At 49.7% G+C, this 23,630-nt stretch overlaps 1 protein-coding gene across 3 annotated transcripts in view; it reads left to right on the top strand.

Annotated features, from left to right (window-relative positions):
* Window positions 1-23,630, top strand: part of ACAD9 (acyl-CoA dehydrogenase family member 9) — a 1,303,923-nt gene that overhangs the window by 766,560 nt on the left and 513,733 nt on the right. The window lies entirely within an intron of this gene.

Raw genomic sequence — 23,630 nt, 5'->3', positions numbered from 1 at the left:
TTCCCGTTGCGTCTGTCTGTGTGCCTCCCGCATCTCTCAGTGCAATCGTTGGGTGTTTGGGATGCTCCCTTTTACAGAGCCATGCCAGTAAGCGACCTGGTTTATCTGCCTCCATGTGTGCCTTGATGGTCCTGGCAGTGAAATCAAATTTTACTAGTCTGCCCCATATCTCTTTGCACTCCTTTCTAAGCCGATTTAGTCTTACCTCCTCCGACTCCTCGCCCAAGGTGGTGGCTTCTATGATTTGGATTTCACCTTCCTGATGTTCAAGCTCAGTTCGCAGTAGCTTCCTAATGCCACCTGCTTTCGCTATGACCTCCTCTCGGATTACTACTTTCAGGACCTCCCATACCGTGCCTAGCCATGCCACACTCCCCTCGTTTTCCTCAATGTACTTCTCGAGAGTGTTGCATCGGTGGGCATCCTCCATAACGGGATGGGGGGGCCTGGACCGACCATCCTCCATTCTACTAAGAGGAAGGGGGAGTGATCGGAAATAGATGGCCCTAAGTATTATGCAAATTCCATTTGGGGCAAATGTTCTTTTCCTATGAAGATGTGGTCCAACCTGGTGTAGAGACCATGTGGGGATGAGAAATAAGAGTAACCCCTCTTCCCAGGTGCAGCTCACGCCAGATATCTGCCATGTCTAATCGCTCCACCACTGTGTTCAATGCAGTGGAGGCTCTTTTGCGGTTTGATGGAGGAACAGACCTATCCAAGTCTGGGTCATGGACACAGTTGAAGTCCCCGCCCAGAAAAAGAAGCAGTTTCTGTATTTGGGCTATCTTAGTGTGAATTAGATCCAAGTGGGCCGGGATGTTACAGTTGGGAAAATATGAGTTTACTATACATAGTTCAGTCTGCTCAATGTGGCCCCATAATATTGTGCATCTGCCCTCTGGGTCCAACACCACCCCCGCCAGTTTAAAGGGAATCTGAGAGCTTATCCATGTGTATACCCGTCTGGCAAATTTGGAATATGTCGCTCCGAACCCCTGCCCTCCCCACTGTCCTTGTAGTTTGGCCATAGATACCTTCGTCAGATGGGTCTCCTGAAGTAGGGCTCTCCCCACCTTCTTTCTATTCAGGAAAGATTTAATTCTGTTCCTACGAAGGAACGTGCCCATCCCCCTAACATTCCATGTTATGACTTTGATTTGTGCAGCCATGCTAGTTTAAAAGTGAGTTTCGGGGTCATCTGATCCTGGCCCTCCCTTTCTGCTCTGACCACTTTAACAAGGGCAGCACCTGCATTTCGGGTGCCTAGATCGCAGCCCCCCACTCCCTCGGCCCAGAGCCCCTCCCTGCTCCCCCCTTTATTACCTGGAGACTTCGTAACCAACTGAACATGTAACAAGAAGAACCTAAAAAGAAAAAACATTAACAAACAGCTGCTACCAGCTGATGCCATAGGATGGCAACGCTCAGGAGCCTCCTCGCCATCTGGGCCTTTCCAGGTCATTCAGTGCAGGTAGTGTGCTGGCAACAGGCCTGCACTGGTCTCTCGTGGGGTGGGTTCTAGTTTGCTGTACGTGTGTGGCCCTGCGAGCTCGCTCCCGAACTGGCAGTTAAGAAGACATTGCAGCAATTTAACTTGGCATTGTGAACAGCGGGCTGCAGGTTCTTGCGTTGTTCTTCAGCTTCAGATACAACCCAGCCCCCCCTTCCCCCACCGTTACAAGATGCACTCAAGTGATGGGCTCCTTATCCCCGGCCAGTCCGTTGTGCTCCATCCACATGTTGGGCGCAGCAGGCATTTCTAGGAATATTGTCTTCTCATTATATAGCACCTTGAGACGAGACGGATATAGTAGCATATATTTGAGGTTCAGTTTCTGGAGCCTTGCTTTGACCGGCACAAACGAGATCCTGCCTCGTTGTACTGCAGGCGTGTAATCTGGATAGATAAAAATCTTGGAGGCGTCTCTTTTTATTTCCCCCCCTTCTCGGGAATACCAGAGTATTATTTCTCTGTCTCGGAAATTCAAAATCTTTGCTATCATCGGGTGGGGGTAGGAGCCTGGTGGGGGCCTCTTTTGTAGAGATCTGTGGGCTCCCTCCACCGAGAAGCCCTGTGAAAGCCGCCCGCCCCGACTTCTTGCTGTAGCATGGTTTCCACAAATTCTGTCTGCAGGCGTTGTTGCGGCGTGCGCGTCCTTCCGCATCCTCAAACCTCTCCTCCAGTCGTTCTACCTTCCTTTCCAGTTCTTGAACCTTAGCCTTCAGGTCGGTCATTGTTTCAATGGTTTCATGAAGTCCCGTTTCTGCCGTGGTCACTCCTTCTGTCAGATTACGGGCGTCCTGGCGCATCAGCTGAATGTCAGTTTTGACCTCATCTATCTTTGTGTCATTGAATGTCCTTAGGGCCCACGATGGCCTGCAGCACCTGGGTATCTTTGGAAGTGTCGTCTGAAGGGTGAGGTTCTTGGCTCAGGGGTCTCCTGCTGTGACTGCGTCTTTGGCCTGGCCGCCGAGAAGGAATCCATTTTAGATAGTTTGGGTTTGTTCTTAGCGGGGGACATTGCCTGTTGGAGTGTACCTGGATTCAGTCTTGACTCTCCTGTGGTGAGGCAGTCTGACTGGTGTCGCAGTATGAGGTCAGGTGGCGCGACCGCCAGCATTGTGAGGAAACTTCTCTAGTGAGTCGGGTGCAGCACAGTACTCTGTGGGCCCTTTGAACACTATGCTGCTTTTATTCTGCGTGCCGAGACGCCTTCAGGATACCCGCCGTCGGTCCTTCCTGCCAACAGGTTGAGTTGGGTTTTATGGCAGCTTCAAAGGTGCTGGCCCTTTCCCCCTGCCAATCACAGCCACAGCGGCGAGCCTCCGCTCTGTCACTCAAACCGAGCCGATTGTGGATGGGTTAAAACCAGAGATATGGTGGCCCCTGTTCGGTGGAGGAGGCACTTGTTCAATTACGTTGTGCCGCTGCAGTGCTGCGTCTTGCGTGTTTTCGGTGTGCCAAATTGGCCTCCGCCAGTGATCCGGGTCAAGTAAAGAGAAAAGAAGGGGGAATGCTTATGAGGCGGCAGTTCTCCCTGTGCTTGCAGCAGTGCTGGTGCCTTGTCAGTTGCGTCAGCACTCTCCTTTGTGTGTTCTCTGCGTGGGGGTTACCTATGAGTTCCCCCCTACGCCCTGTGTGACAACTGCAGTCTCTGGTTTTGGGATGTCCGGGCAGTGCGGTTATGCTGCACCTGAGGAGGTGCTGCCCCTTTGGCGATCAACAATGCAAGAGCGTGGACCACTGCGCATGCGTGCGCAACGCATGCGGACCTAAACGTATCGGCTCCCGGCGGCTGCTGCATTCATCCTTAAAAATAATCCCTTTCTGCTGCTCGTGACAACCCCATCTGTTCCCGAGCAGAAGTGGACACACTCGTGCAGCCGTCGCTGCATTTTGGGGACAAACCGGACGCGGGACTCCAGTACCAGCCTGTAGACCGCCGGCTGTTGACCAACGGCCTACGCGGCGTGAGCGGAGCGCCCGCCCGACACTCCAACACCGCAGAGCCCGGGCAAGCGACGACCCGGAGAAACACTGGCGCACCGACAGGAGAACCCCAGGGCGCTCTGCTGGCACCGCCGGATCAACAACTGGGGCCCCTCCCACCTGCCTGATCCTTGGGACGCCGTGAGGTGTTGGGGTCGGAGCACCTGCAACCATTGATTCGCCGCATCCCTCTCGCCCCCGGCGGCGGAACGCTCCCGAGCAACCCCCTCCTTCCTTCCAGCACTAGCGGAGAACCACGTGGGAAGCACTCCACCGTTCCCCACGCACAGACCCGCAAACTACCTGGATCGCTCACCCCAGGCCGGGGCCCAAACCGCCAGCCTTCTCCCAGTGATCTCCCCCCCGTCAGTGAGACTGCATCGCCCCGGGTTGAGTCGCAGCACGACTAAAAAGACCAAGTGCTGCGCTCCCCGGCTGGCGGACATCACGTCGGCAACGGACCCAGCTACAGTGAGGTATGAGTGTGCAGGGGGCTGGGAGCTGACCCTGGTTCTCCCCCCCCCTCTTCCCTTCCACGGCTCCTCAAATACCAGGCCCGACGACGGGGCCTGTGAAGCCCACGCACAGAACTGCAGGGGGTCGGGATATACACTCGCCAGTGATTAGAACGGCGGTAAGATCCCACATTTCCCAGAAAGACGGTTTCTCCCCCAAACCCCCCCCCCCTCCCTACGCAAGGCCTCTCCACACTCGGGCTGCGGTGGAGGTGGGGCGGTGAGAGACCACCCGCAGTATAACTCCTGCGGAGCACCATTACCGCAGAAACAAAATCTCTCCTACATATACGGCACCATCCCCAAGCGCCTGGCAGCCCTGGAGGAGAGGCCTACACTCGAGGGAAGCACGCTCCACTGTCTTTGGCACCACCCCTGCGTGGATACACTGCGGGTACCCCGCGCTGCTCCGACATGACAATTTGACCCAGGCAGGGCCCCTCCAGGCCTCATCACCTATCCTCCTTGCCCGACATCGTGGAATTTCCGGACCTGCTGCCATACCGACCGTGCCAACTGCGACATGGGGAAGGAGAAGTCTAAAAGGCAAACTCTTCAGAGTAAAATGGACTTCTGTACAATGGGCCCCCCCCCCCCAACAGGGGACTCAGATTCCTGAAGAAGATGATGCCAGTGGAGAGCCCCACGACTTTCCAATCTCTCTGATAGATCTCATGAAAGCGATTGGGGACTAGAGGACATCACTGGAACTCAAAATGGGAGGCCCATCTACAGAAGTGTCCCTCGTTCGACAGGATCTATGCAACCTCTCTGCTAGGGTCGGTGAAACGGAACAGAGGGTGTCCGCTACAGAAGATACTGTCCACCGGATGGAACAGCAACTTTCCGTAATCACCCAGAAAGTCACCCAGCTGGAATATCGTGCTGAGGACAGCGAGGGGAGAGCGCGACATAACCTAAGGATCCTTGGAATACTGGAGAAGGAGGAAGGCCCCAGCGCTGAACTGTTCCTGGAAGACTGGCTGACGCACGTCTTAGCTCCTAAGAAATTATCCAAATTCTTCTCCATAGAAAGAGCACACAGGGTGCCCAATGGCCGACCTACTCCTGGAGCACTGCCTAGAACAATAATCGCACGCCTGTTGAATTACTGAGACCGCAATGCGATCCTGCAAATGGCAAGGGCCTCCGGTCCGATCAAGTACAATGGCTACAGGGTCGGGTTCTACCCTGATTACACCAACCAAGTTCAAAAGGCCCGCCTGTCGTTCGACTCTGTCAAGAAAAAACTCCAGTCGCTGTCTGTCAAATATGCCCTGTTCTTCCCGGCACTGCTTAAGGTCCACTACGACGGCACCACTCATCTGTTCCACAACCCCAAAGACGCATGGGATTGGCTCGAAACACGAGTCCTCACTGACTCTAGAGCAAAACGCACACCGCCTGGCCTGTCAGCGCAGAAACCCAGATCTGAGCGACTCTCTCCCCCTGTATTCCCGACAAGCGCAGATGGAGATACCACACAGGATCTAGCCGACACTCCCACAGAGAATGGTTGAGGCTTCAGTAATACGGGGACCAACCTTCAGTGCAACGACACGGGAACTCTGCCCAAGCGGCCGCCGCGCACCAGTGCGGTGTAGGCACTACCCCAGTCCGGGTCATCCCGAGGAAGTTCTTTAGTTAGAAGTTTAATGTTTGGGCGACAGGTGCTCCCAGTTGAGGGTGGCGGGGGGAGGGGGGAGTACAGGGTGGGGGGAGTTTTAAGGATCTACGTTATCTAACTTGCAGGATGAGAAGACATGGCAACGATATATACAGGCATGGCAATCAAACACTGTTCACTGGCAGGGCCGATGTTACCCCGAACTATCCAGCTATCATTCACACACTCACATGGCAACCTTCGGACGCCGCCCGCTGGTGAATACCTCTGCACACCTCGGCAATACACGAGGCCATCACTGATCCTCCCGGATGTCCCACGATCCGACCCACGCAGATAGAATAAGCACCAACACCTTATCCCTATTGTCCTGGAATGTCAACGGCCTTGGCTCCAGCGTGAAATGGAGACTGGTGCTTCAGTATCTCAACCGATATTCGCCAGACATAGTGTTCCTCAACAAAACAAATCTGATGGGCACGAACAACAACTTTTTCAAACGCTCCAATTACCCACACACCTACCAAGCTGGATTCACGAGAGGCGCCAGGGGCACAATGATACTCGTTCATAAACTAGTTCCCTTACAAGTCTGGAAAGTAATAACTGATCCTCGGGCCACTATGTGATACTCCTCGCTGACATCTGGGGTGAGAAATGGGGCCTCGCTGCAATCTATGCCCCCCCTCCCTACGCTCACGAAATAACTGCTGGCTGAGCTGCGGAACTTACTCTTGGAAGAGGAAGATAGCCTATGGGTAATCGGAGGAGACTTCAATGAAGTGATGGATGTCACAACCGACAGGTCTTATAGGAGACCGGGAATTCGGCCTACCCCGACATCGCTTGCTGCATTCACCGAAGCACTGGGGCTAATAGACACATGATGCTCACTTCTTACCGACGAACCCCGATTTTCCTTTTTCTCCAGCGTACATAAATCACTCTCCAGAATTGACTATGCCTTTATCCCGCGCAGTGCAACCCACAGACTTCTATCAGCTGAATTCCTTGCAAGAGGAGTTTCGGACCACTCTCCGCTCCTTATAACCTTGAAGAATCCCCGTCAACATCCAGATAGCAACTGGCGCCTGAACACATACCACTTGCGGCTCCCTGAAATCGCGGAAGAACTAAAAAAAAAAACGGAATACTTTGAAATAAACGAGGGCTCAGTGGAATGCCCGATCTCGATCTGGGAGGCATACAAAACGGTCCTCCGAGGAGAGGCCATCTCAGCAATATCCGCCCATCGGAAATGACAAGTCCAAAAGGTCAGGGAGGCAGAGGCGCAAGTACTTGAATGCGAGTGACAAGTCCTAGCGCATAACACTCAAGAAGCAAAAGAAGCCCTGATCACAGCACAGGAAACCCTCAGCAACATAGCCCTGGACAACGCACGGACGGCACATCAACTAGTCTGAATCCAAATCTACGAACGGGGTGATAAAGCTAACAAAAACCTGGCCTGGCTGGAGAAACGTGAACTAAGCAGAGGTCAAGAGAGAGCTATCAGATCTCCAGAGGGAACGTTGTTGACGGATGATTATGACATTGTTGAAACATTTGCTGCCTACTATCAGAAACTCTACACCCCACCCACCGTGAAAACTCCAGGCCCCAATGGCTTCCCAACAGAGACCTGGAAATGCCTCGGCGGCGCACTACCAACTCATATGCACCGCATGTTCCTGCGAAGCAAAGAGCTGGGTGAAATTCCCCCCGGACCTCAAAAGGGCCTGCATTGTCATACATAAAACTGGAAAACCCCCGGAGAAATGTGCCTCCTACCGCCCCATTTCATTGATCAACGGAGAGGCCAAGGTCCTTGCCAGAGCGCTCGCCAACAGATTACTGAAGGTGATTGAGACACTCGTCCACCCAGACCATTGTGGATTTATGCCCAACAAATCCACTCGCATGAACCTATGAAGAATCCAACTTGCTCTGAGCAGAGCCGCAGAAACACCAGCACCACTGGCCCTCCTGGCGGTGGACTTCAAAAAGCCATTTGACTCTGTGGGGTGGGACGCTTTATGGGCAATCATGGCCAGAATGAACCTGGGGCAGACATTAATTTCATGGGTCAAACTCCTCTATGCATCCCCGGAGGCCACTGTGAGGGTAAACGGCAGGTCCTCTAAACCATTCTCCCTAGGCCGAGGTACTAGACGAGGGTGCCCCTTATCCCCACTTCTCTTCCTCCTCGCCATCGAACCACTAGCAATAGAACTCGGATCAAACCAGAACTGGACCGGATTTACTTGGCCGGGGGGAGGGGAGGACCGGCTCTCGCTCTATGCGGACGACCTCCTTATATATCTCAGCAACCCGAATACCTCATGCCCGACTGTCTCCCTTATCCTTGGGGAATACCAAAACTTTGCAGGACTAAAGGTAAACGAGGTCAAAACCATTTACTTCCCCATCCAAGGAGGCGAGTCAGCGATCCCAGAGGCTTGCCCCTACCATGTCAGGATCAGGGAATTTAAATATGTGGGCATACGGATCGACCCGACATTAGACGAGTTCCTCCAACTCAACCTTCAACCCGTATTGAAGCGGTTTAATAGTGACGTCTCCCATTTGCAATCACTCCCCCTGTCGCTAATGGGTAGAGCTGCACTGTTCAAGATGATGACCCTTCCCAGACTTCTATATGTTCTCCAAAAAACCCTGCACACTATCCCCCGGGAAACCTTCACACTCATTGACAGGAGCCTTTGCACATTGATGTATCATATCCGTCGCGCCTGGCGAGACGCACATAATTTGGTTGGCTGGAAGGGAAAGCCTACACTATCCCAACCCATATGGCCTAACGCAAACCTCCCCGAAATAATGGAAATGGGCTCCTTTGAACACTGGGAGGCAAAAGGGATAAACACACTGGCACAGGTGATCCAAGGGGGTCGTCTCCTGACCTTCGAAGCCATGCAAGAGCAATTTGACCTGGCACCCATGGACTAGTTTCGACAAGCGCAACTCTCCCACGCCATTCGCACCCAGTTCCCTGATAGAACAACTATACCCCCCTGCTCTCCCATCGAGACCAATGTCCTCCTGCAACGTATCCCCTCCAGGGTCACTTCTACCCACTACCAGGCCCTTAACTCCTTCGGGGCCACACAACTTGACAGGCTCAAAGAAAGGTGGGAGAGAGATCTGGGTGGACTGGAACCGGAGGACTGGATAGATGCACTAATGTCAACCAGAGAAATCGGCATTGAAGCCAGGCTCAGACTAATACAGCTTAGAATCCTACACCGCTCTTACCACTCTCGCACTGCTATGGCCAAGTGGGGGGAACTGAGGATGCGACATGCATTAGATGTAGGAGTGTACTAGCCACCTTTTATCATATGATCTGGGACTGTCGGATCCTACAAGTCTTCTGGGGGGACTGCATCAACGCGATCTCCACGGTCCTTGCAACACCTATACCTGGAGATCCAAAATTGTCCATTCTGGGCATCCGGGGGGAAGTGGACCTGACAAAATCCGAAAAAGAAATTGTGGCAGTCGCGCTAGGGGCGACCAAAAGACTCATCGCAGCCAACTCGGGCTCTGCAGACCCACTGCACCTGAACCGCTGGAGCAATGAACTAAACAGATGCGCAGCTGCGGAGCGCCGAATTTACAATGCGCGCGGTTGTCCCCGAAAATGTGAAAAGATATGGGGTAAATGGCTTCATGCTCAATGAAATCCACTCCTCCCCACTCCCTCCCTTACCCCCCCCATCGTCCTCCCCTCCCCCCTCTTTCTTGTCCTCCTTCCCCCACCCTTCCCTTAACCCGAAGACGTCAGCCGCAATAGGCCCTGCCAACATTTACTTGCCTCGCAACTGTCTTGCAGTCCTTCGGCCATGCATTGCCAATGCCACTATCGATATTGCCTTGTCTTTCAGATAAATGCCTATGTTCATTCTAATGTTTTCTTTTTGTTGTGCTGTTTAAATTCAATAAACAGAGTTTAAAAAAAAAACAATGCAAGAGCGTGGGAGGGAGTGGGGAGGTTTCCTGCTCAATATAGTCAGGCCGGCCTGATGTTGTCTCCGGGGTGTCCCCCGACAGAAGCTGTGGCGTTAGTGCGCCGCTGTGGCCGGGGTGGCTGGCGATGCACACGGCGCTCCCAATCCTGCCTCCAATGTCGCATTTGCGGCAATTAAGACTGTGCTAACTTGCCCAGCTGACCAGGGCAGGAGGTGGCTCAGATGTGTGCGTGGGGCCCTGCCGCTTCACTACCTCCTTTATGAGGTTTCAAGGGGGTCTGATGCACCCCAGTGTGGTAAGTCCCCACCGCCTCCTCCTTCAGTAGGGTCACGGGTGCCGGGGGTCTTCACAGGCCTCCAGAATACGATGATGCGCTGTGGACAACAGGGCGGGAGTGCCGCGTACCTGAAGATGTTCCTCGGGTGTCGCCGTCATCCTCCACCAGGCTCCAGGTCACTGGGCACGTCCTGGGGCACCGCAGCAGTGTCCCTCTCTGCGTGGTTTCTCCTCTTGGTGGTTACGCTGCAGCGGCAGCCGCGGGTGCCTCTTTCTTCCCCCAGCCTCCTGCCAAGGAGTAGCGCTTCGTAGGCGGCCAGCTGCGGGTCTCAGCGTTGCACTTTCCGGCGACAGGGGGGTGGATGTTCTGGCGGGTAGTGCGGGCAGGGTTGATTAAGGAGAGCCCCAACTCGCTGCTGTAGAGCCGGTGGGCGTTGGAGGGGGGTCTCCCAAGACAGTCTCTGCAGCGGCTCTCTGAGTCCCACCCGTGTCAGAGTTCACACCGGGTGGTGGGGAAAGGGTTCCCCTACCGAAATCAGCATTTTGTAGTTATAGGTTTGGCATGTATATGCCGCAGCAGGATCAATTGCAGGATCACAGCCTGGAGCTCAGCAGTTTAGCTCCTTCACGCCATGCGTGCTAGCCATGCCCCCTCCTCCCCATGTTTAAAACCATCATCTCATGTCATTTGACCTCTGCTATCACCACATCTAAGTCCAACTACAGGTCTTCACTACCACCACAACTGTGTCCTATTTATTAACCCCATTTGTGACGTCAAAATTGTAAGGGAAAGGTCTTAATACTTCAAAATACACCCCCGAAAGGTTTCACAATACTTCAAAACACAACACGAACAACATAACATATATACAGCCGTCTTCCTGCCTTCAACCAGAGATTCCCAACATATACATGGTTCTTCTTCTATATCGTCGGATAGGATAATCTCTCTGTGAGATAAACTAAGAAACCACCTTCCGCGACCTAAGGGGGAGCTATGCTACCACCTAGACACAGGATTTCTACATGTATATCTTCCGTAAATAAGCTCACTTCCTAAAATGGGTAGTCTTTTTGGTCTTTTCTTAATTTGTAATCTATAAACCAAGATAAACGTTTTCTTTTCTCGATTTTTTTTTTCCTTTACGATAACACAAAACAATCAACAAACAATAAGAACAACTTTCCCTTCCCAATATTTGCAGTATGTCTGAGTCTATACTTGCACTCTGTTGATCTGCTGAAGTCTTAGTCTTCGGGCAATGCCTTTCCCTCTAATCTGCCACTCTGCCGTCCGGTCTGCTTGGCATCCGTGCCCGCTCCCTGTGGAATTTCTCCAAGGCGGCTCCAGACAACCCCTTCAGTATCCCACATGTGGTCTTTGGTCCAGTCCTCGCGGTTCGCGGCGCAGCCCTTCAGTCACGAGGCGGGACAAGGTGGTCTTATTGCCGAGGGGTCTTAGCAACCACTCTCGCATCTCACCTGTAAATGCAGCTAGGGTACTATTAAAAGCCTCCTGATGTACAGGCAAGAGGAACTGGGCCCTGAAAATCCCCTGCAATAAGAATGGAAGACCCAGCCATAGAGAAAAGTTCAACTGTCATTATTACAAGTTCAAATGACAGGGATTGCAACATGAAAAACCTAACATTCTGCATACGCTCTGTGGCTAGACGGTTGTCAGCTGGTTTTGTTTGATACTGACGTCACAACATGCAGTTACATCCCAAAAACCTAACGTGCATTGGCATAAGGGGAACTATGTACACTTTTCTATCGGTGTTAGTGCACCTATTGGGTAACCATACCTGGTGGCTTCTCCTGAGACCACCTCCAAAAGTATCAAATACAAAGTTGCAGGTTAATGAAAAGGTATTTCGCCGATGCAAAGTTGTATAAGCTCTTCGGGGCAGGTGAATAGGGATTGGACAGACAGGGTCTTCTCAGCCTTGGACAGGTACCAGGCCAAGTGCAACACCCAAGGTAGTGGGAACAAGTTTGAAGGTGCTGCGTGTTACCAATAAATTACCTTCCCCGACCTCCTGTGCCTTGAGACAGAACATTGGTCTTTGAATCTGTGCTACATTTGTATCTTCCTGTATTCAGTCTAATGGGAATAGCAATCTCTTCCTAGCTGAAATGAATAGGCATTGCCTTCCATGTTCAGGTCACATGTTTAAGGACCACGAAATGGCTCTGCTCTGGCTGTAATCATGAGGATTTTAGCTTGGGTTTCTTGCAGGTGCTCTGTCCCTCTGCCTTTCTGGAAACTCTTTCTCTGTGCCCTCAGCTATCTGTGCTCGGTGACTGCACTGGAAGCCTGCTCTGTCAGCTTCAGCTGGATCCGACTATCGGCTTTCCCTGTATTTCTAATTCTCAACACTTCTCCTATTTGCTCCAATGTACCTATGCTGTCCATCTTTATTTGCATGACTGTCCCTGTTATTTGCATTTAAGCTTCAGCAAGCTGTCCATACATATTCTTATGCATTTTACGGTTTCATGCTCAGCGAAAGGGGTATATGATATGCTACGATGGGTTATTTATAACGCGCTTAATACCCAGCAGTTTCTAAGCGCGGACCCGGGGATTGAACCTGTGTTGCTCCGTGTCGTCTTGCTTCCAAGGCGAGCACGTTGCCCCTGAGCTATCCTCCCGAGACTGTGTGCGTTAGTCCTCTAACTATGTGAGTCATAAGCATATCCTTCGTGTCTATCTGCAATAAACTAAAATGTCTGTGAAGCTTTGTACATGGATGCATATGTACTTCGTGTTTAACGCTTATATGTCATAATGCCAGCCGTGACAGCATCGAACCAATGTGGCTGCAGTCAGTTGACTCCTTCAAAGAAGGAGAGGAGGGAGTCACAAACAATGTGCCTCTCTCGTTTCTCAGTTGACGGGCTGTGAGCGGAATAGGTGCAACAAGGGAAATGTTTAGGTCCCCCTCTTCAATGGTGTAGGTCAGAGAGGTACTCGGGGAGATTGAAGGAGGGAAACATGCACTTAGTAATAGTTGTAGTAGTTGGAGAGAGTGAGGAAGAATCAGGAGTGGAGATTGAGGCATAGATGTGATGGAGGGACACAGCGCAGTGGAGATATTGGAGGAAAAGAGTTGAGAGGAGAATAAGTTCAGGGGAATTTCCTTTTGAATGGGTGGCACAGAGTGGACAGAAGAGTTAGTGGTTAAGTAGAAGAGAATTCAAGCCTGTGGATAGAGCAGCAGAGAGAGAGTGGCGGTTGAAGTCACCAATGACAATGACGTGGTGATAGAGAGGGAGAGAATCAATTAGTTGGGAGAGGTGGAAAGATTGACCGATCTGACCAGGTGGCCAGTAGAGGGAGATATGTATTCTTTATGGGACAGTGTTTGTGGAGATAGTGTATTTGAATTTGGGAGAATTAGCAGGAGATGGGGGAGTAGGAGAGATGGGAGGTTTGGAGGATGTAAACATTTCGACAACATTACCCCTGCCAGTGGCGTTGGGAGAGTGAGTGACTGAAGTGTAGGCAGGGTCCTAAAGGGCAGCAAGGGTTGCAGAGTCAGAGGGAGAGATCCAGGTTTCACTAAGGGCAATGAGTTCAAGAGAAGGTGAATGAGAAAGTAAAGGTTTGAGGTAAAGAAGGTTGTATTGCAGACATAAGACAGACTGTACATTTAAAAGAGCAATAGAAAGAGAGTGAGATGTAGAAGCACAGCGATGTTGAGTCTGAAAAATAGAGAGGCGCTCGGGGTAGATGCAAGAAGAGGATGTGTAATGGAAGTTAGGGTTGGAGTAGGTTTTGTGAATAGTTACATTTTAATGAAATGACTAGTATGAATGACTTTGTAAAAGTTTTTTATATTTTGTGAAAGGTTTTACTTGCAAACTACAAAACAAATAAAAAATAAATACATACGACTAGTGGAGTGAGAAGAGCGGAGGCGCCAAAGAAAATAGAAGATGGGGATGGGGATGCGGATGCGGATGGGAAGAGAGTTGAGATGGTTCCAAGCGTAGGAGAGTGAAAAAAGAAGTAGATGGGAAAGAAAGAGATATCATGAGAAGTGCATGGTGAGGGTGCAGCTGAGAAGAAGCAATTAAGGGTACTTACATCGGCGTGGCCAGCAGCCATGGTGTGAGACTGCTTCAGGAAGAGCTCCTGCCAGATCCATCAATATCTGTTAATTACAGCATGCCAATAGCGCCGAAGAGCAGCAGAACGTGAGGGAAGACCTGTCGGAACATCGTGGCAAGGGTTTCCTAATGTGTAAGTGAACCCGGAGCGTAAACTAACACTACGTGTTTCTATCAACATGCTGTCCTGCTGAACAAAGGATGCAAGATGGCGGAAGCGGTGGAGGGACGGTCAGTGGTGACAAGGGGGGCCGGGTGCATATGAGATACACTGAGAGGCTGCTTACTCTTGTGCGGCAGTAGAAGTCCTGGAGCGTTAAGGCCACCACAGCAATGTGAAGGTGTGATCAGGAAATCCCTGGAGAAGAGGAGCCACAGACGAAGACGCCATTGACAATGTGAGCCGGAGCATCCAGTGGGGCGCAAACCTGCCAAACAGTAGTGGCTGCGGAAACCCAGCAGCGGGGTCGAGCCGGTGAATGAAGGAGCACGAGAAGCTAGCGAGAAGGGCAATGGACAGCGTGAGAGTAGTGCAGAGTGTATCCCTGAATGCGATACTGGCGGGAGGCTAATTTTGGAGAGCCCGCGGCCGGAAAACCTTGGTGCATTACCACACTGAGGAGGCATGGAGCTTGTTCCCCACAAGACAGAGAACATGTGGGAAGTGCGAGTTCCGAATAAACGGACCACTGAGGAGATCACCGTAGGAGGCTTATCAGCTTCTCCCACTATTGCCACAGACGCAGCGCTCTCTGCTTGGAAGGAGAGGGAGGAACACCACTTCCCAGCTGAAAGCCTGCAGGGGTTTCAAAACGTGCGGATCCATAGGAAGTGAACAGAACACCCAGGGAAGGGGATGCATGCGAGATTGCGGTACATCTTTAAGTATTCCATGAGAAGTTCACGAATCGGCGCCGCCGCCTACTGGATAAAACAAGTTATGGAGAAGTCTGCATACAGTAGTACTGGGCACAAGTAGAAAATTATGTAACTGGAAGTGTGAGCGAGAGGAGATAAGCCTAATACCTGGACTGGACCCACAACCAGTCACCCTATATATATCTGGGCCAGACAACCTGCACAGAGCCACAGGAGGAGACTCCAGGGGAACATTGACACTGTCTGGGACAGTAGTGGTTGGGCCTGAAGTGGACAGTGCAGGAACTCCCTGGCCCTCCTGCGCATTGCTGTCTACCCCTTTTTGGTGAGACAATAACATGTAAGTGCTAGTGAGGCTCAAGAAGGAAGCGTCAGCTGGTGTGGGTCAGCACAGATTGACGAGACATTTTTTTACAGCAGATTGCATCTCAGTGGAACAATAAGTAGTGCCCTGACAGGATGAATGCCTCCTAAGGCTGCCAAGTGGAAGTCCAGCCAGCGAACAATTGATAACTACGCTGTTTCTCTGACCCAAAAGTTTAAAGACAAGATGGCTACAAAGGGAGACAAAGAGGTGGAGGCAGACGAGCCTGGCAACCGGATCCTACAGGCAATCACAGGGCTGAGGAGCACATTAAGTGCCAAAATAGATAAAGTAATAGTGGACGTCGGACTGCTACGTCAAGATGTGAGGTAATTGGCAGAGAGGATCACGGAGCTGAAATCCCAACTGAAGGACCCTTAGGCGATGGTGCATGACAACGGCGCCCAGATCCACATACTTCAAAAGAAAGTCAGACTCCTGGAAAACAAAGCAGAGGATGCAGAGGGGAGGGCACGAAGGAACAATGTGCGCGTGGTTGGCCTGCCAGAGGGAGAAGGCGCAGACCCCAACACCTACATTGAGAATTTATTTGTACAAGACATCGGGCCCGGGAACCTTTCCCAAGGCTTTACGATCGAAAGGGCGCATAGAGTGCTCATTAGGAAACTGCTGCCCCTCCATGCCTAATAATAGCCAAAGTTTTAAACTATAGAGACAGAGAAAATCCTGTCCTACTCCATGCAGGTTGATAAATTGCAGAGAGCTTCTGCAAACTTGGCTGTATAACCGGTTTACACTTTCCAGGTTCAGAAAAGTAGGGCGCAGTTCACTCCGACCCAGGTGAGATTTTGCAACGCCGGACCGAAATACATGCTAATGTACCCTGCAAGGTTGAAACTTCTATATAAAAATCGCACCCTGTTCTTTGATCGTCCCGAGGAGGTGCAAGAGTTCATTACCAGACAAATGCAAGGATACCTTGAAAGCAGATGGAAGCGGACTTTGGCGATGGAAGGCTGCAAACGTCCTTCTGAATTGCGGTATAGATGATAGTGCACCGATATTGACCCATGAACAGCAATGCGCAACGGCTTGGTTGATTCCCTCTTGAGATCACAGATGCTGCCTATGTGGTTTCGAGGCAGGATGTGCACCACAGCATACTTTAGTATATTAGAAGGGGCGGCCCGATCACACGGCTGCCACCACCCCGCCCACAATGGTTTTTTTCTTGTTTTTTTGGGCTCTTTTTGTTTGCGCTCACCCGCTGCGCAAGACCTACTGATGTCTCCCGAAGGTACGAGCGAGAGGTGGATATGTTATGTTGTGATATTTGGCATTTATATAGCGCTCTTTATATCATTGTTATGACCTCAATGCGCTTGTAGGTTGAACGCCCTTGGGGACCGTAGTCCAGGTCAGTTGAGAGAGTAAGGTGTCATAGGGTGCTTGGGTGCACCAGTTTTGTGCAGCTGGTGCAGTTGCTTGATGGTAGCTGCATCCTAGCATTAGATGTGGTGGTATTTATATCAGTTGAATGTGTGCAGTCTGGAGGGTGGCCTTCAAGACTGGGTTTTGGCTGCGTTAGGCCTGTTTAGGACGGTTGTGTGCAGCTAGGCCGTTCTGTCGTGGGATGTAGCTGCGTATTAGAATCAGGTGTTCATGGGGTAATGTTCTTATGTGAGCAGCTAGGCTGAAATTGATCGAGAGGTGTAGCTGCACTCTAATTGTGTGGAGTAGAGAGTAAGCATAGTGATATGGGAGATGAGTGTTTTGTGTGGAATTAGGGTCTAAGGAGTTCGCTATTCCAGATTTCAAGCGTGCGTTTGCTTCATAGTGACTCAATAAGCGTATTCAGTGGTTTCATCGCTCGGGATCTCATTAAGCATTAGTCATTGGGTTGCAAGGTTCAAACGCTTCAGATTGTCGTGGTCAGCATTACGGAAAGAGACAAGTTTTTAGAGCTTGGCGGAACGTCAAATAGTCTTGGATGTGTCGAATATGTGAGGGGAGCGAGTTCCACAGAGATGGGGCCAATGTTGAGAAGGCAGATCCTCTGATCCTGACAGAGTTAGAGGTCAGATTCACTAGAAGGCGGGCAGTGCTTGATCTTAGGGTGCGAGATGGGAGGTAAGGTTTTATTTTTTCTTGTAGGTACAATGGCCCGGTCTTGTGCACTGCTCGGTGAGCGATGCATAGGTCTTGAAGGTGGCCCTTCGTCCGACTAGGAGCAAGTTGAGGGTTCGGAGGGCTGGTGAGATGTGTTCTCTTTGATCCAGGGCGAGGAGCAGTTTTGCCGCAGCGTTTTGGTTTCTTGGCAGTTTGTTGAGTTGGTATGCCGGAGCTCCTAGGTATAGGGATTTGGCATAGTCCAGTCTCGACATCACAATAGATATAACTGCGGCAAGTCTGTTTGGGTAGTAGAGGTAGGGAAAGATGCGTCTGAGTAGTTTGAGGTGGTAGTGACAGCATTTTGACTCGTTGATATGACGGGAGAGGGTTCTGTCTGAGTCCATAGACTTTTAGATAATAAGGATATCATCTTCAAACCGGCTGACAAGGGTGGCGCCTTGGTCTTAATGGACAAAATCAAATACATCAACGAGGTGGAACGGCAACTTGTGGACCAAGACACCTATAAAGAAATCAACCACAATCCAACGGAGGCATTGACGAAACTGATTATGGAGGTCCTTGATGAGGCAGAAGACAGGGAGGTTATCGCTGGAAAAAACCCGCAAATTCCTGGAAAAGACACATCCCATCACACCTGTTATATATATTCTTCCCAAGATACACAAAAGACTGTCAGACCCACCTGGACGACCGATTATAGCAGCTACAGACAGTTTACTTGAACCATTGGCCAAAAATCTTGATAAGATTCTGCAACCCCTCATACAAGAAACCCTGACGTACATAAAGGACACTACACACTTCCTTCAAAAACTCAAGGAAGTAATCTTTGTAGATGGTAGAGACATCTTGTTCACGATGGATGTTACCTCGTTGTATACCAACATTGTACACGAGGCGGGACTTGAGGCAGTTGAATGGCTTCTTCTAAGATCGGATAACTGCAAAGGGGACAAGGTATTTGTCCTAACACTATTAAAGCTAGTGTTGATGAATAACTTCTTCAGATTTGAAGACAGGTATTTTCTACAACTCTCAGGCACCAGCATGGGGGCGGCTATGGCCCCCACTTATGCTAACACATATATGTATTACTTGGAAAACGAACATGTACTGACCTCAGCAAGGTGGCTGCGCCACCTCACCATCTTTGTAAGATATATCGACGACGTGTTCGGTATCTGGTCTGGCCCGGAGGACGAACTGGCAGAGTTCTTCCAAATGATGAATAATATGCATCAGCGTATTCAATTCACCACCCAGACCAGTAAAATCAAGATTAATTTTCTGGATGTTGAGATCTATGTGAAAAATGCCAACCTTGAAACCAGGATATTCACAAAACCAACTGACAGAAACAGCCTCCTGTTAGCCACCAGCTTCCATCCTCAGAGGACAATTGAAAGTGTACCGCTGAGTCAGTTCCTACGTTATCGTCGGAACATTTCAGAGGATTCAGAGTATACGAGACAATCTGTGACGCTACGTCAAAAATTCAGGGAAAGAGGATACAAACAGGCCTCGATTTCTAGGATTGAAGACAAGGTGACAAATGTTCAGAGGGACACACTGCTCACGACCAAAACCAAGAACAAGGAGGACAGTCTGGTATATGTGACAACGCATTCTAATCAAAGCAGACAGATCAGGAGTATCATCCATAAGAACTGGCCAATGCTACAAATGGACCCCGAAACTCAATCCCTTTTTCAGGAGCCCCCTATTTTCGCATATAGAAATAGTAAGGCTCTCAAGAACAGCCTAATTCGAGCCGAATCGGTGGTAGACTCCTCAAGTGTACAACATAAGGGTACACAACCCTGTTACAATTGCCAACACTGCAGTAATCTCCTCCTGGGCAACACCATCTCTCATCCACACACTGGCAAATCCATCACACTTAAACATTCATGCACGTGTGATTCAACAAATGTGGTATATGCACTTAAATGCCCCTGTGGTTGGTACTATGTGGGTATCACCATGAGGAAAGCTAAGTTGAGATGGACGGAACATAAATCAAACATTTGCACGAAAAGTTTGAGATCTCCTGTGTCAATGCACTTTTTAGAAGCAAGGCACACAGTTGCCCAATTGAGATGTATTATCTTGGAACAAGTACAGGTAGGCCCAAGGGGCGGGGATGTACATAGATGCCTATTACAAAAAGAAATTTTTTGGATTGATCTACTGGACTGCCTAGCCCCAAGGGGCATGAACTGCGAATTTGATCTGATGTGTTTTGTTTAATATTACACAATTATCTGCAATTATCTGCTGGACACCTTGCGTTCTCTAAATTGTCTTTTTAAATGTAAAATTATTTTCATGTCATGAGTGATCTTTATGTGCAACTTCATTGTTTTTCTCTCCTTGCATTTTCCATGTGTTCTTCTGTACAATTGTATAACTGTTGCTGCATTTATACATGCTATTATGGCTGATGGCCAATTATTGATATCAATGACTCACCACTATACTCAGCAGAACAGTCGACCAACACGCCGGTACTTCCTGGCGCTGTGCCTCGGTCTGGTTTAGCATTGTGAACCATGTGTGTGAAGGGGGCACCACACAGTTCTCTAACTGCGGTGGTGCCCCCCCCCCCCACACACCCTACACATTTACACTATATTTGACTAAGCATTCCCAATATGCATTTAGGCCCATTGTCTTGGGCTGAAATCCATTCTCGATATATGCTATTTGCACCGGTGCTCCTCCGTAGGAGTAATCGATGCATTATACAGATACCCATCATTGCAATGTTTGACTGGGTTTTACTTACTTGAGTCGATCTCTCTTTTCTTTCCGTGACATGACTGATCGGGATTAGACGCTGCACTCTGCAGCGCCGTGCATGTTGACGATTATCACCATGACAACCTACTCACGTTGCGAGTCTCACATGGATCGGGGTGAATAGTGTCATAAATGTCTTCAGCTTGCACCTAGAAGCGCTACACTATCCAAACTAACACTTTAGAGTTGAGGTACGCTTAGAACACTTTTTGTAAACTATCCTATCCCGTTCCTTTTGTCCGCCGTATGCCCCCTCCAATATGGCGTCCACCACAGGACCACGCATGCGCGCGGCTGCCATGACGACCTCTCAACAACCCACAGTTGGGGACCGATAGCCCACCTGGCGGATCTCGCATACACTGCGTCCGCATCGTGAATGCAGGTAAGAATGGACCTGCAGGAGCTGCATGCTCAGTCCCAATGGTACTTATAATAGGTTTTTACCAGCTGCCATAACCGAGCGTGATACTCGACCCTTTCCATGAGACACCACTGACTCAGCTAATACAGTGACTCTGAATTTTACACTGTCATGAGATGAATTCTCCCTCGTCACGGAATTCGACTGAAAAGTAAAACTTGCATTTTTTGATTCTTTACAGCACGCGTGCTGTGCGAGCGACTGTCAGTCTATCCACTCACACCCGGGGTGCCTTAGACTTGCCTCTGGATGTGGTGAGTCATACTTTTACTCCTTCTTCCCTCTTAAAAGTTTTGAATTCTAGGGGAATACAAACCTAGTAACGTACAAGCTGATACTATACCTCTTGCTTCCCACACAGATCTTATTACATGGTTTAGAACTCTCTCCATTAAGGTTAGTGCCTATCTTTGGATGTTACATACAACATTTGCTTTTTCGAATTCCCAATGAGCTAATTAGTTTCCTTACATTTCTATAGGAACACCCACTTATGCACGAAGGAACTACACATTTCCTGCCCTGAAGATGGATTCAACTGAATCCGAAACGCGTTGGCACTCGATTACACCCAGGAGTGTTTAGGACAAAACACACTACCATTATTTTTGAATGTGAATTATTGTGATTGTGTATCATTGGATGTTATGCTACAACCCATCCACATTCTTGTGTCTACATACACGGTATGTTAACTTGGAATCCAAATTACCATTTGTATTGTACATTTACATCAAAGGAAGTTTTCTTTGACGTTATCAGTTTTTTGCCATTCGTTAATGATGAGTTCGACCCTTAAACCAACTGTATGTTTAGACTTGGGTTTGAACTGATTAATTGTTTTTTTTTCGTTTTTTTCATTTCATTCTTTGTAATGAATTTATTTACATATGCTTATATAAAAACTTGTTATGCTCCTGCAGTTTGAAGGTTCTCGGTGGTTCTTGAAATGACTTTACCAGGTGCACACCTTTTTTATTTAAATACATAGCCTATTCTAGCTATGAATGTATACAAGTACTAGACTACCTCGCTCCTGAAGAGTTCTTTGTATACTATGTAGGGGGTGTCTCCCAGTTTCTAGGAGATTCCGACTCACAATCTGCTATTCAAATTGTCAAGGGATTCTATCCCACTAAGAGTGCAATACAGGGCTGTCGGCTGTCAACACCCGATGTATGAGTCCATAGTGCAGCCAAGATTTTTCACTATATTGGAGGGGTGAGGCTGAGGGATGGGGGCCATGGGAGCGGATGTGGTAGAAGGGCAGAATTGCTGCACACCTGATTTCAGTTTTGTCAGGGCTCAGAAGGAGGTGGTTTAATGTCATCCATCAGACAATATCGCGGAAACCGGCTTCAATGTCGGGATGGGGGGTTGGTGCCTGACTTTTGAATTCTTAGGATAATTTGGGTACCGTCGGCATAGTTGTAACAGGAGATGTTGTGCATGCGGATGATTCTTGGTAGAGTGGTCATGTAGAAGTTGAACAGGAGAGCAGATAGGCGTACACCTTGGCGTACTCCAGTGTTCACTGAGCGAGCAGTTGAGACAAAAGGGGAGAGGAGGGTTATTTGTTTTCTGTTGCTGAGGAAGGAGGCGATCCATTTGAGAGCAGTGCCACGGATTCCTAGGGAGTGAAGGCGGTCAAGGAGGATTGAGTGGTTAACTGTGTCAAAGGCTGCAGAGAGATCGAGGCGGATCATTGCTGCGCAGCATTCAGAGTCTACAGTGACCTTGAGATCATCCTAGATCGAGATCAGAGTGGTTTCTGTACCATGTCATGGTCTGAAGCCTGATTGAGCGGGGTTGAGGAGACAGTTGGATTCTACAAAGGAGCTGAGCTGTTGGTATGCTACCCTGTCAATTAGTTTCGCGAGAAATCTGGTGTTGGAGATCGGTCTGTAATTCTTGGGGTCAAGCGGGTCAAGCAATGCCTTTTTAAGAAGTGGGTTGACATGCACTATTTTGAAGGCATCAGGGAAGATGCCAGAGATGAGGGAGTCATTTATTATGGCTCTTGCATGTTCTCCTGCGCAGGTAGATGAGAATATTTCTTTCAGAACAGAGGCGGGGCAGGGGTCGAGGGGCGACCCGGAGGGTTTGCTGGCTGATAGTAAGTCAAGGAACTCGTCTCTGCAGATGCGTTTGAACGAGTCGAGTGTAGGGAAATTGGGCGTCGGGGCAATGGGATCAGGAGGGGTCGGTGATGGGAGGGGGAGAGGAAGACCATTTTGTGTTAAGGGAAGTCGTCCTGTCAAGAGCGGTGTTGTAGAAGTGTATGGAGAAGGAGTCGCAGAGTGATTTTGTGGGGATGCATTGGGTAGAGCTGCAATTGTTGGACGAATTCTGACATGATCAAGTGGAGTTCTTTGCTGCGGTTGCCACAGTTGAGAATTTGTTTATTGTAATAGGCTTTTTTGTCCTTTCGGAATTTCAGCTTTATAGTTACGGTGGTGCAGGGCGAACCTGGATCTGCTGAGATCGGTTTTAGATGTTTGCCGTTTTTTGGCATTTTTCAGGTGGGGCGTGGAAGGAGTCGATGGTTAATTGTCAATCAGAGGGAGCGTTGCAGGAGGACGTTGAAGCAGGGCTTCGGCTAGGTCAGGCAGGATCTTGACTTTGTTCCAGCATTTGAGATCCTAGGGGTGGAGGGGAAGGAGGAGGGGGAGGAGTGTGGATAGAGAAAGGGATGGAATAGTGGTTGGTCCAGATGAGTGGGTTGGGGCGGGATATATAAACCGCGACAAATTGCATCAAGGTTGTGCCCACCTGAGTGAGTTGGACCAGTGGTATGATGGGAGAGGTTGAGCGAATCAAGACTGTCAACCAGCGGATGAGTCATGGGGTTGTTGGGGATATCAAACCAGACATTGAAGTCTCCTAGGAGTATAAGAGAAGGGTAATTTACTTGAATGGTAGCTATTGAATCACAGGTTGTTGGCAAAATGTCTGTCGTATCCAGGGGGTCTGTAGATGAGTAGGAAGCTGTGGGAGAAAGTCGGTGGTAGCGAGATTTTTACTAGAAGGGATTCACA

This window comes from Ambystoma mexicanum, chromosome 2p (assembly GCF_040938575.1).
Source record: "Ambystoma mexicanum isolate Mex_15411 chromosome 2p, UKY_AmexF1_1, whole genome shotgun sequence".
Taxonomy (NCBI): domain Eukaryota; kingdom Metazoa; phylum Chordata; class Amphibia; order Caudata; family Ambystomatidae; genus Ambystoma; species Ambystoma mexicanum.
This window is presented reverse-complemented; position numbering and strand designations above follow the sequence as displayed.